The sequence below is a fragment of the Scylla paramamosain genome, chromosome 5 (assembly GCF_035594125.1).
Source record: "Scylla paramamosain isolate STU-SP2022 chromosome 5, ASM3559412v1, whole genome shotgun sequence".
Lineage (NCBI taxonomy): Eukaryota > Metazoa > Arthropoda > Malacostraca > Decapoda > Portunidae > Scylla > Scylla paramamosain.
Window position 1 is genome coordinate 28,821,889 of NC_087155.1, and position 12,190 is coordinate 28,834,078.

The 12,190-nt window shown below is 35.8% G+C and overlaps 1 long non-coding RNA gene across 2 annotated transcripts in view; it reads right to left on the reverse strand.

Moving 5' to 3' along the window:
- Nucleotides 1–4,378, reverse strand: part of LOC135100803 (uncharacterized) — a 119,895-nt gene extending 115,517 nt beyond the window's left edge. Inside the window, exon 1 of one of the 2 annotated variants that reach the window (XR_010268920.1) lies at nucleotides 3,832–4,378. This is a non-coding gene — a long non-coding RNA (uncharacterized LOC135100803). The remainder of the gene's footprint in view (nucleotides 1–3,831) is intronic. The other variant, XR_010268922.1, reaches the window with a different exon arrangement.
- Nucleotides 4,379–12,190: the final 7,812 nt, after the last annotated feature.

Here is a 12,190-nt window from a genome sequence, read left to right on the forward strand (position 1 = left end):
GATTTCGCCTTGTCTGTCCGGGCGCCTGGTGTGATATATGGCCCGCCCACCCTGGGTGTAAAACAAATAGATTAGGAGGGTGGATCCCGGCCCGGCACGCAGAAGACGGGTAGGGAAAGGAGAGGATGTCCTGTCCAACGCCGTCTGCTCCTGAGCGCTCCTCCTCGCACATAATTAAACTAATCAGCTTATTGGCACTTTAAGCTTCAATTGAGCTGCAGCCGTGCAAGGTGGGAAGAGCCATGCAACAAAGGACCTTATGCACTTGCTTAATGCGGTCGACAGGCGTCAGGGCGGCCAGAGGGACGGTAGGTTATTCATCGCCACACCATAAGAAAAGTTGACTATAAAACAACCTTGTTAAGCTGAGTACACCACTTGTTTGATTACGGATTCCTCGCGTAACGAGAAGATGGGATAGCGGTGGAGATAAGGTCGAGGCTCGCAAGGCTCCTGCAGCAGATGACCCTTGGATAACACGGTCAGAACAATTCTTCGCCCCATGCAGGGAAGAGGGTTGCCGCGCCGCGATGGATTTAAGTAGAGAACGTTGTCGAGAGAAAAAAAATAAATAAATTAATTAATTAAAAAAATTATATATATATATATATATATATATATATATATATATATATATATATATATATATATATATATATATATATATATATATATATATATATATATATATATATATATATATATATATATATATATATATATATATATATATATATATATATATTTCTTTGAAAGGGAAAAAATTAATCTGTGGTACGATACAACTTAGATACTAGCAAAACTTCCGCACGCATGTGAGTGATCATCATTTACGCAACACGAGTGTTGCTTCAAAACTTCATCGAGGATTGAGAAACGGCTGAAGTTTACACAAACTAAATCACAAACTAAACAAACTAAGTCAACCCAAAAGGAACTGCCATGGAATGAGACATGACGACTTCAAATTTGACAAACACCCTTCGCACATTTTCATTACCTTTCTAAGAAGTTATTGCTGGGAGCTGAAATGACCGGCGATGTTAGTCTTCACGGCACTACTGTACAGGCTGCTCCAACAGTTTAACCTCACATGTTACAGATTTTTTATTTATTTATTTATTTTTTTTTTTTAAATAAAGAAAGAGGAAATAATTAAAAAGGGGAAAATAAAAAAAAAAGAGGAAATAATTGAAAAGGGGAAAAAGATTAGCCGTGAAGATGAAAAACATGAACGAGTCGCCATTACTTGGTGTCGGAGCTGTAAGTGGGTGCCCAGCGGGAGGCGATGCTCGGGGCAATAGTGTGAGTATATAGTATGCACCTACCCAAACAGTCCCTATCCAGCCCACGAATGTGTGGGCTTTAGGCTTATAAGTAAAAGCTGATGCAGGTATTATAATATTGCGTGTCACACTTTTCTGTCTAACTGAGCTCAATATTATACGTGATTTTAAAATGTGAATTACAAGGATATTCGAAGGACTCTTAAAGACTGAACTGACTATATGTACATCTTAAAAACTATGTAATATTTGGTTTGGTTTAGATCTATTCGTTAGTCCTTCACCAGTCTCCTGCTCATGTTAGAAAACGCAAAAGAAAAAAATCAAGCAAAAAATCAAGGACAAACTTCGGCAAACTTGAGTCATTGCAAAGCATCAATAATAACGCTGAGAACTGGACCAGCTTCTTTACGTCTTCGGCAATTCAACGGAGCACCTACGCGGCTTTGAATAAAAAAAATATATAAGAACATAAAAACACAAAGGAAACTATTAAGAGCTGCTAGATCGCTCTCCGCTAGCGAATGTACATGAAAAAAAAGTGGATTTTTTTTTTCTTATTTTTTTTGCAGCGGCGGATAAGTAAGATCAATCACAACCTTTCTTACTGGATGGCGTCAGAGATACGACCAGTTTTAGGTAAAGTGGCGGAGATAACGACAACTAAACCTCCAGGAAATTCTTCAGGGGGGAGGAGGCGGGGTTGGAACCGGGCTGCTGAACGAGAACCCACACCCGGGAATAATGACCCTACAGCACCTGGCCCGCCGAGGTGCAAACGTCCACCTGTAGGAGATACTCACTGGAATCCACTTCTTCACCCCCCCCCCCAATCTCTCTCTCTCTCTCTCTCTCTCTCTCTCTCTCTCTCTCTCTCTCTCTCTCTCTCTCTCTCTCTCTCTCTCTCTCGTCTATTTTCATTTCAATTTTCTTGCTGCAGTGAATACATACAAACGCATATAGGCATTTGTGGTTCGCTGCATTATATATTTACAACTACACACAAAAAAATATAACAAATAACCTATAGGTACACCGCTGCTTACCTTGTTTAAAATACCACTAAACTTTTATATCCCACAAAGCACACACAACATGGATTTTGTTTAATCTTTGTACTCCTCCGCATTAGACAGCTCTTGTCATAAGCTACACTAACATCACAAATAACAAACACAACTAAGTGCACCATTCAAAATACCGCTTTTCTATCCATGTACAATGCGGGGGCTTATGCTTTATCATGACCGCAATTACTGTGATGCTAAATAGTTATAGGGTTATCACAGCTGTCCATGGCTTGTGTTGTTTGCCGCGTCTTACATTCAGAAATCTTTCCTCGCTGTGCTTGCAAACATCATACTTTAGTTTAGTTTTCAGTGCCTGGTCTCTCTCTCTCTCTCTCTCTCTCTCTCTCTCTCTCTCTCTCTCTCTCTCATTCTTTTAGTATTTCATCTGATTTTCCCTCGCAACTTGTAGCATTTCATCTCTTTCCCCAAGTAACTTCTATGAGTTTCATCTTCTGTACTTAAAGTAAAGTTCTCAGTATTTCGTTTCTTTTCATTTTCTTTTTCTTTTTTTTCAGTTTCCGGTATTTCATCTCTTTTTACAGTATTGCAGTATTTACGGTAATCTTAGCGGTTATACGTATTTCATCTCTTTCTCAATCTTCTCCGTCTTTTCCTCACAGTTTTCAGCCTTTAGTCATCAGCAATAATCGTGCATAAGCTCTTATTTCACAAATAACAAATCTTCCACAAGTCACTTTCATTACCAACAAGCAGGAGAATATCACGAATAAAATGAAGGAGTAATAATAATAATGACAGCATACAAAAGTGATCCTCCTAGTCCACCTTTGTTACGTGTGCAGGTAACTTTATACTGGGACCTGAAAGCTAAAGGGATTGATATACACATGGTAAGATGTGCAGTGTCTGGTTTGTTTGTGTCTGGGGAGAAGTAGACGAAAGGAGAAATGACACGAGAGACGAAGGAATGGTAAAAGAGATATTCATGCAGGAAAGTTGAGGTGAGACGTTTGCTTATCTTTTGGATAGCTCACATACGCACACACACACTTATGATATACATACCCGTCACGTACATATGAACATGAAAGCAAAAATGGGCACACGGGCGTCCGCTATGAAAATGACCATGAAGGTGCAAGGGTGAGTGAGGTAAAGTACCCCTCGATGATTCCACGACAATGATTCTGGGGGTGTGCAAAAGCAGATAAAATAAATAAAGAAATAAAACACAGCCTTGGAACCATCTATCACCGTCAACACGCCTTCCCGCCTCAAAACAAATTACCAACGGAACCGAATCCGACTGCGCTCGAAATCTTCCCACACCGATTACGGATGATGAAATTAATCGTTGTACGGCGATGACGATAATGGGTCCACTCCGTCACTGTCGCTGGCGGAGCTGAGAGGACAGGGAGAGGGAGAGAGGGATAGGATGAGTGAGAGGGAGATACCTAGTTGTGATAGAGAAGGAAGGGTAAGATAGTGAAGAAAGGTCAGGATATACTTACAAGGAAAGGAAAGGAACTGCCTCCTGTTTCTGTTTCCTGTTGGACTCGAGTGTAGAGTTTGAGGTGCGGCGTCCAGACTTTCGACTACATTGATGAACTGTATGTCACTTTGCCATGCAGGAAAACAGTCAAGGGAGGCGGGCTGTACGCGTCTCTGGTGGCGCTGCGACTGGTAATGTTGCCTGGTGTTGATTTAAGTTCCGAAAGACTTTCAGCGAGGTGGCGCTCCTCACATCTGTGGTTTTTCAGAGGCTTCGGATGAGCACGCGTTGGTTCTGATCCCATTATACTGCGTCTCGTACTGAATGTTCACTACCGCCATGGATCTGCAGCCTCTCAAAAAAATCATGATGACGGGAGGCTACAGAAGAAGTGATAGCAATGATGGGTGTCCACTCCAGCTGTCTATCTTCATCACTGATCCCTTGCGCCTTCTTTAAGAGGCTTTTCTGTTGACACGCAAATAATAAATGGCCTCGTCCGCTTGTGCCCTTGTCAGTCTTTTGCCTCACCTGAGGAACAGCTATGATCCTCAGGTGAAAGAGAACAGCAGTAATAGATCAAAACCGTTGTTACAGGCATGGATGGAGAACATTCGGATTTCAAGTTCTTCTGTTCTGGAGTTTTATAAGTACAGTAAGGATCTTACTTACTAATTAATGCCATGACGCCATACAGACGATATGTAATTATGCTGACCATTCCAGCCTATAAACAAATGAATGTCTTTAAGACTTAAAACAGCCACACGTTTTGCTATGTTTGTCGATACAGTAAATGTCAACACCATTAGCCAGACATGTTGGAAGGACAATACACTGAACTGGATGGTACTTAATTTCGTCTATCATTTATTTTCATTTATTTTTTAGTATTTATGTATGTACCAGGGAAACCTTGAGGGCAGTATCATCTTCATCTCTAAAGTGAGCAATCCTCGTATTGAATGCTTAGCAAAAAAACTTATTAAGCGTATTTTTCTATGAAAACCCCAGTGGCCAGAAGCATCTATGTTTGGTACTGCTGCTAGACTTGGCGCATACCGTTCCAGTAACCGCAGTCTATCAGTGCGGACCGAACGACACTCCCTAAGGAATCTCAACCGCTCACATTCTCGGTGTCAACATTAGACAGTAGTCCTGGAACCACTCGGCTAGATGGACATAATCGTAAACGAGAATATGCACGTCAAAATAATCCCTGTACAAGGATGTCCTCACTAAGGTCACTAGCCTCAGGCACACTGCTGACAAGACTTCTCCATGAAATACAGATGTCATGCAGCCGTCTCGCTCGACTCTGTTTATTGCATGACTCCGACGAAGAACCGCTACATTTACCTCTCCATCGCGACACGGTAGCAAATGTATAATCTACACACTGTTTTTGATATCATTATCCGAGACGGCATTTTGTTAAATCTATAAAACCATAATGCCGAACTTTTGCAAAATTAATATTCCTTGTGTGGCGTGAACTTGTCATTACTTTCTTTGATGAAAGTTTCACGTACAGTAGGTGCATGCTATGTCAATGCCCGGAGAGGTGCGCCATATATATATATATATATATATATATATATATATATATATATATATATATATATATATATATATATATATATATATATATATATATATATATATATATATCACTAATAGCATTTTATATATAAATGAATTAACCTCCTCTACATTTAGATTCTCTGTAAAGCACACACTCAAATTTTTCGCCATCTTTAAAGGGAATCTATACCAAAAGGGTGGCGCTGAAAATGAACTCGCTCACCGTACCATACATATCTCAACCAATTGCACACGCACTTGTGCATCAATAGTGGCAGGAGCAGAATGCGAACGAGTATTTAAGTGGTATAAGGGATATAACAAAGGTGACATGAATAAATCCGTGGTAATCAGGATAGGATTACGAACAGTAGGTTCAAACTTCACAGTTAAACATATTTGAAAGAAATAAGAATAAATTAGTTCTCGAACACAGTGGATGGTGAGTAGAATAAACTCAGTAATCAAATCAAGTACTTAGTGCCGAGTTACTGGGGCTTATATATATATATATATATATATATATATATATATATATATATATATATATATATATATATATATATATATATATATATATATATATATATATATATATATATATATGTGTGTGTGTGTGTGTGTGTGTGTGTGTGTGTGTGTGTGTGTGCGTGTGTGAGTAGAATAAACTCAGTAATCAAATCAAATAGTTAGTGCCGAGTTACTGGGGAGCTTAAAAAATAAATAGAAATAAATTCTGTATATATATATATATATATATATATATATATATATATATATATATATATATATATATATATATATATATATATATATATATATATATATATATATATAATTTATTTTTTTAAGCTCCCCAGTAACTCGGCACTAAGTACTTGATTTGATTTCTAAGTTTATTCTACTCACCTACTACTCTGTTCGAGAACTAATTTGTTCTTATTTCTCTCAAATATGTTAAACTGTGAAGTTTGTAATTCTATCCTGATTACTACGGATATATATATATATATATATATATATATATATATATATATATATATATATATATATATATATATATATATATATATATATATATATATATATATATATATAAGATGAACAGGAACAAACCAGGAATTTTCTTCATTTACTGAAATTGCAACGTTTCACTTTACACAAAAAGCATCATCAGGCTAAAAAAAATAATAATAAATAGATAAAACTGAAACATTGTGTATATACTAAATCAAAAAATATAAAACATATAAAAACTGAGGTATAGGCAACGCACAATGAGAAAAAAAAAAAAAGCAGTAAATAAGTAGTAGGTATATGAACTAAAACACAAACTTACAGATACTTGTGTAGAATAGAACTAAAGGTATAGTAATGCCAGACAACGAACCTTGTCATATATATATATATATATATATATATATATATATATATATATATATATATATATATATATATATATATATATATATATATATATATATATATATATATATATATATATGATAAGGGATGAATGGTGAATATAAGTTGGTATGTTTCATACAGAGACTGCTACATGAAAACCACTAGCTTTTAGTTACTTCTCTTATCTTCTTATAGCTTAAAGGGTGTACATCTGCTAGCAGCTTATTTATTCATTTATTTTATTTATATACTGTCTACTTTTGGGGAGTAAATTGGGTTGGATGGGCAGTAACACTTAACATCACAGTAGATCCTCAGGCTGCAAAACAAAATCATCTTAAGCACAGTACCTTGCTGTTGCTGCCGCTGCATACAAGAAATAATGTCATTGCCAGCCAACAAGGTGGTCAGTCAAGCTGCCTTGGTTATGAAGAGAGCATTCCTGTAAAGAGAGGCAACATCATCCTCATTATTACCCGAGGGAGAATAATATTAATACATCTCCACACAAAACACATGAAAGACAGGAAAGACTGAGATTCATGTACGTATTCTTTTTATCTGTGTGTGTGTGTGTGTGTGTGTGTGTGTGTTTACCTTGTTGTATTGTACAGGGCATGAGACAAAGCTCATTTTTGTCCTGTCTCCATAACCATATTTATCCAGTTTCTCTTTAAGCTTGTGTACACTTTTTGCCACAAACACCTCTTTTTTCAAATCATTCCAGATTTCAATAGTTTGATATGGGAAGCTGCATTTTTTTGTTTGTCGCTCAAATATCTGCTCTTCTTTATTTTCTTCCCATGTCCCCTCATACATCTCTCTCCCTCCTCCATCTGTGGTACCAAGTCATTTCTGTCTACTCCTTCTATGTTGTTTACTAATTTGTACATTGTTATCAGGTCTCCTCTCTCACTTCTCTCTTGTAGTGTTGGTAATTCCATCTCTTCAAGTCTTTCTTCATAGCTTAAGTCTTTCAATTCTGGTACTATCTTTATCACTATCCTCTGTATCCTTTCCAGTCTCCATATATATATTTTTCTACGTGGAGCCCAAACTACTGCTGTGTATTCCAATTTAAGGCATATCATACTTGTTATAATTTTTTATCTCTTTTCTTGTCAATATCATTACACTTCCCCCTCCTTTACCAATCCTGTCTCTTCTCCATATATTGTAGTTATTGTTAATGATTATCTGGTTTTCTTCCTTTAGTTTTGTTTCCATCAAACACACCAGTTTTGGATTTTTCTCTTTTAAATAGTCTTGTAATTTCAGTTTTTTGTGTATCAATCAATGTTGGTATATATATCACATTTAGTTCTTTATTTTCTCTATTTTATTTTAATTTATTTCTTTACCTTTATGTACCACTGTCTCCCAAAATTCTCCTTTTCTTCTTCTGTTTTTTATTAATTTTTCTCTATAACCTTTTCATATATTTCATTTTTTTTTCATTCTTCTTTATTTCTGTTCTTCCTAATAAGTATATCCTTGCAATCTTCTACTTCTCTTAGTTTGGATGTTCTTTCTACTATTTCTTCTGCTGCTTGTTGTGATTTTAGTCTTATTTTCATAAGTCTTTTTTTGCCTTCCAGATAAGGTCCCAGTCTAACTACTTCTTCCACTTCTTCCTCAAATTTCCCTCATCATTTAGTTCCTTCAAAAAATCCTTCTCTGTTTTTTGTTTCTTCTTTATCTCTTTTCAATTTCTATGTTATGTATTTTTTCCTTTATTCCATAAATTATAACACCTTTCTTCTTGTCTGCTGCATCTCTTATTACATCTCCATTGTTTTTCAATGCCTTTACCATTTCCTTTTCTACATTTTTTATTCTTTCGTTGATTTTCAGTTATTTCATTGAAGTCTACAAAAATTTTGCTTTATCACTTTTTATTTTCCAGCCTTTCACTTCATCCATGACTCCCTCTCTCACCCTCTTCTCACTTTTCACTAACTCTGCTTTCAAATCTTTATTTTCTTTCATTACTTTCTCCATGTTGTTTTGTAATTCCTCATTTTTCTTAATATTTTGTTCTCTCTCATTTCCTCCAGTTCTGTGTTCAGCTTGAAAATTTCACCATCTTTTCCTAGATTCTGTTCCAGCTTATCCTGAAGGGATTTTGCCATTTCCAACACTACTTTCATCTCCCTCTGCTGTTCTGCATCACTTTCCACTTTTCTTAATTTCACTGTGTGTGTGTGTGTGTGTGTGTGTGTATGTGTGTGTGTGTGATTCACCTATGGTTGTCTGCTGGTCACCCAGCCAGCTGTTCCCCTACAGAAAGAACTCAGAGCTCATAGTGACCGATCTTCGGGTAGGACTGAGACCAATGACACACCACACACTGGGACAGCAAGGTCACAACACCTCGGGTTACATCCCATACCTACTTGCTGCTAGGTGAACAAGGGCTACACATTAAGAGGCTCGCCCATTTGCCTCGCCGCGCCCGGGATTTGAACCCGGGCCTTCTTGGTTGTGAGCCAAGCGTGCTAACCACTACACTACGTGGTGTGTGTGTGTGTGTGTGTATTTACCTAGTTGTATTTACCTAGTTGTGGTTTACTGGAGGGGAGTAATCTCATAGTATTCCATCTCCATATTTATCCAGTTTGGTCTTAAAAGCATGGACAGTTACAGCATTGACATCTTCACTGAGTTCATTCCATTTGTTCACACCTCTTTGAGGAAAACTATACTTCTTGATGTCTCTTCTACAGTTAACTTTCTTCAGCTTCTTACTGTGTCTCCTTGTACTCTGTGTGTCTAAAGTTATAAAACCTTCTTTGTCCACATTTTCCATACCATTTATCATTCTATAGATGTTTATTAAATCCCCTCTCTCTCTCTCTCTCTCTTATTTTCAAGGATAGGAATTTCCAACATTCTTAATCTCCCTTCATAGGTCGACTTACTCAACTCAGGAACCATCTTAGTGACTACTCTTTGTACTCTTTCTAATTTTATAATATTCTTCTTTATATGAGGAGACCACACCACTGCTGCATATTCCAATCTTGGTCTTATCATGAAAATTAACAACTTTTTATCATTCCTTCATCTAAATATGAGAATGCCACTCTTACTCTTTTAAACAAATCCATTGTCTCTCCAGTAATTTTATGTTATGACTGTTATGACAGTCATAACAAGATTCCTTGGTTCAATTTGCTAAACTATTTTATCCATGCAAATTTTGAAGGGTAGGTGAGGGAACACTGCACTATCTTGTTTTCATTAAGTCATAAAAATTGGGTAAGACTACACTCCAATACTCATCCTTGTTTTACACTGACACTGATGATAAAGTGTTGCTCCTCACCAATGTGGTGTTGATTCTTATAGTCTTGAAAATGTGTTCAGAAAGAGACAGACAGACAATAAAAAGATAGGCAGATTGATCAGCACAAATTTAACAAAAGAAGCCTCAAAGCAAAACAATAAATGCCACAAAAAGTAAAGCTATGTAGCACAAACAGAAAATCTTATATATGATGTAGGACTGCAGGCAAACAGAATAAACAAGACACAAACAGAATATGTACTGGAATGTTGTAATACCAATTATGACTTTATTCAGAAAATATTACATAGATGTGTAAAAGCTTAATGGCATGAGTTAATGTAATCTAATATAAATTGCAGGGTAGTAATGTGCACTGCAGTCTGGAAAAACAAGCTGCCATGATTTGGACTGCAACCCATCCCTCCTACCACACACACACACACACACACACACACACACACACACATGTAACATGGACAACATCAATAATAACAATGAAATGATAACTTTAATGTTGAGACAGTGACATTTTTTTCTTTTCTACATTATCATCATTATTACTATTATTATCAATATCAACTATTTTTAAGATAATCATTAATTTTATCAACAGTGGCCTGATGGCACGCTGGTTAACATACTTCTCTCACAACTGTGAGGTATCAGGTTTAAATTCTGAGCCAGATGGAGACAAAGACAGCTTATATTCTTTTCTGCTACAGTTGCTGTTCATCTAGCAGTGAAAAGTGTAAGATATATGAAAACCAGAGTTGTGACTCCACCTCATGGCAGAAGTGAAGAACTTGAAATTATACCTTCTGTGTTTGTTGTGTAAGTGTATATATTATGTGTCACAGTATGCACTCTCTCCAGGAGACAAGAAATGGTCTATGCCACACCATCAGGGATACACAAGGTAAGCTGTAACCACAATGAAATTGTCATAATGACTCAACAGTGCACTACCTCATAAATTGTGAGGTGATCAGAACCATTAATGCTATATATGCATGTCATAGACATGTCTATAATTTCTTAGTTAATAACATATGGTTAAATAAATCTTGTATACATTTCACATATTATTTTTAAATGCATATGGACCACTGCAGTGTGTATATATTAGTATTTTCAGTTGATGCTATCATATTGATAATGTTGAAAGTAGTAAACATGCATATGTTATTCAATAATTCCTCTGCATCAATTCTATCTTGTCTTTTCACAATACATATATTATAGCTACATGCATTTGTTGTTTACACTTCACTCTTGTATCAATCATCTGTACATTCTCTCATTCACCTCGTACATCTAGTCTAGCATCTCTCCACTTCATTCTCATACAATCCCGTCAGTCTGCCTTGGCAAATGGCTTTTCTGATGTGTTCTTAATGTTCTCACTGTTAAAGAACATCATCTAGAGATTACAACTTTACCACTTGTTTGCTAACAATTCCAAACTGTAACTAATGTCATTTACATCAACAGATACACACTACCATGTAATTCTAAGGAATTTCTACAGTACAAAGAAATATTGACTATTTTTACAGTACAAAAACATACACACTACTACAGGATATATTTATGTATTGTTTCTACAGTACAAAAAAACATATAGATTAAGAGTTTTTACACTACATACATGCCAATGAAGCTTTAAAAGAACAAAATTAAACAAGAAATAAAAGTTAGAAATAAATACAGTATATACCTGTAGGAAGTGTTTAGTATATAAAAGAAACAGATACAAACGCAAAATTTTCTACATTGTGACTGCAAAAAAAAAAAAAAAAGTGGTCTACACAATGCAATGCACTAAATATTATGAATACTTTTGTTTTATAGTTTCATGTTAAAGAATGATAGAATAGCTTTCATTGATCATGAATGGGCGTCAGATATTTTCAAAATCATTCATTCCTGGTGTTAATGAGCATTCTTGATTTCTGGAACATGCAACATGCTTGTAGTATCAACAAACACCACAATCACTGATATATATATATATATATATATATATATATATATATATATATATATATATATATATATATATATATATATATATATATATATATATATATATATA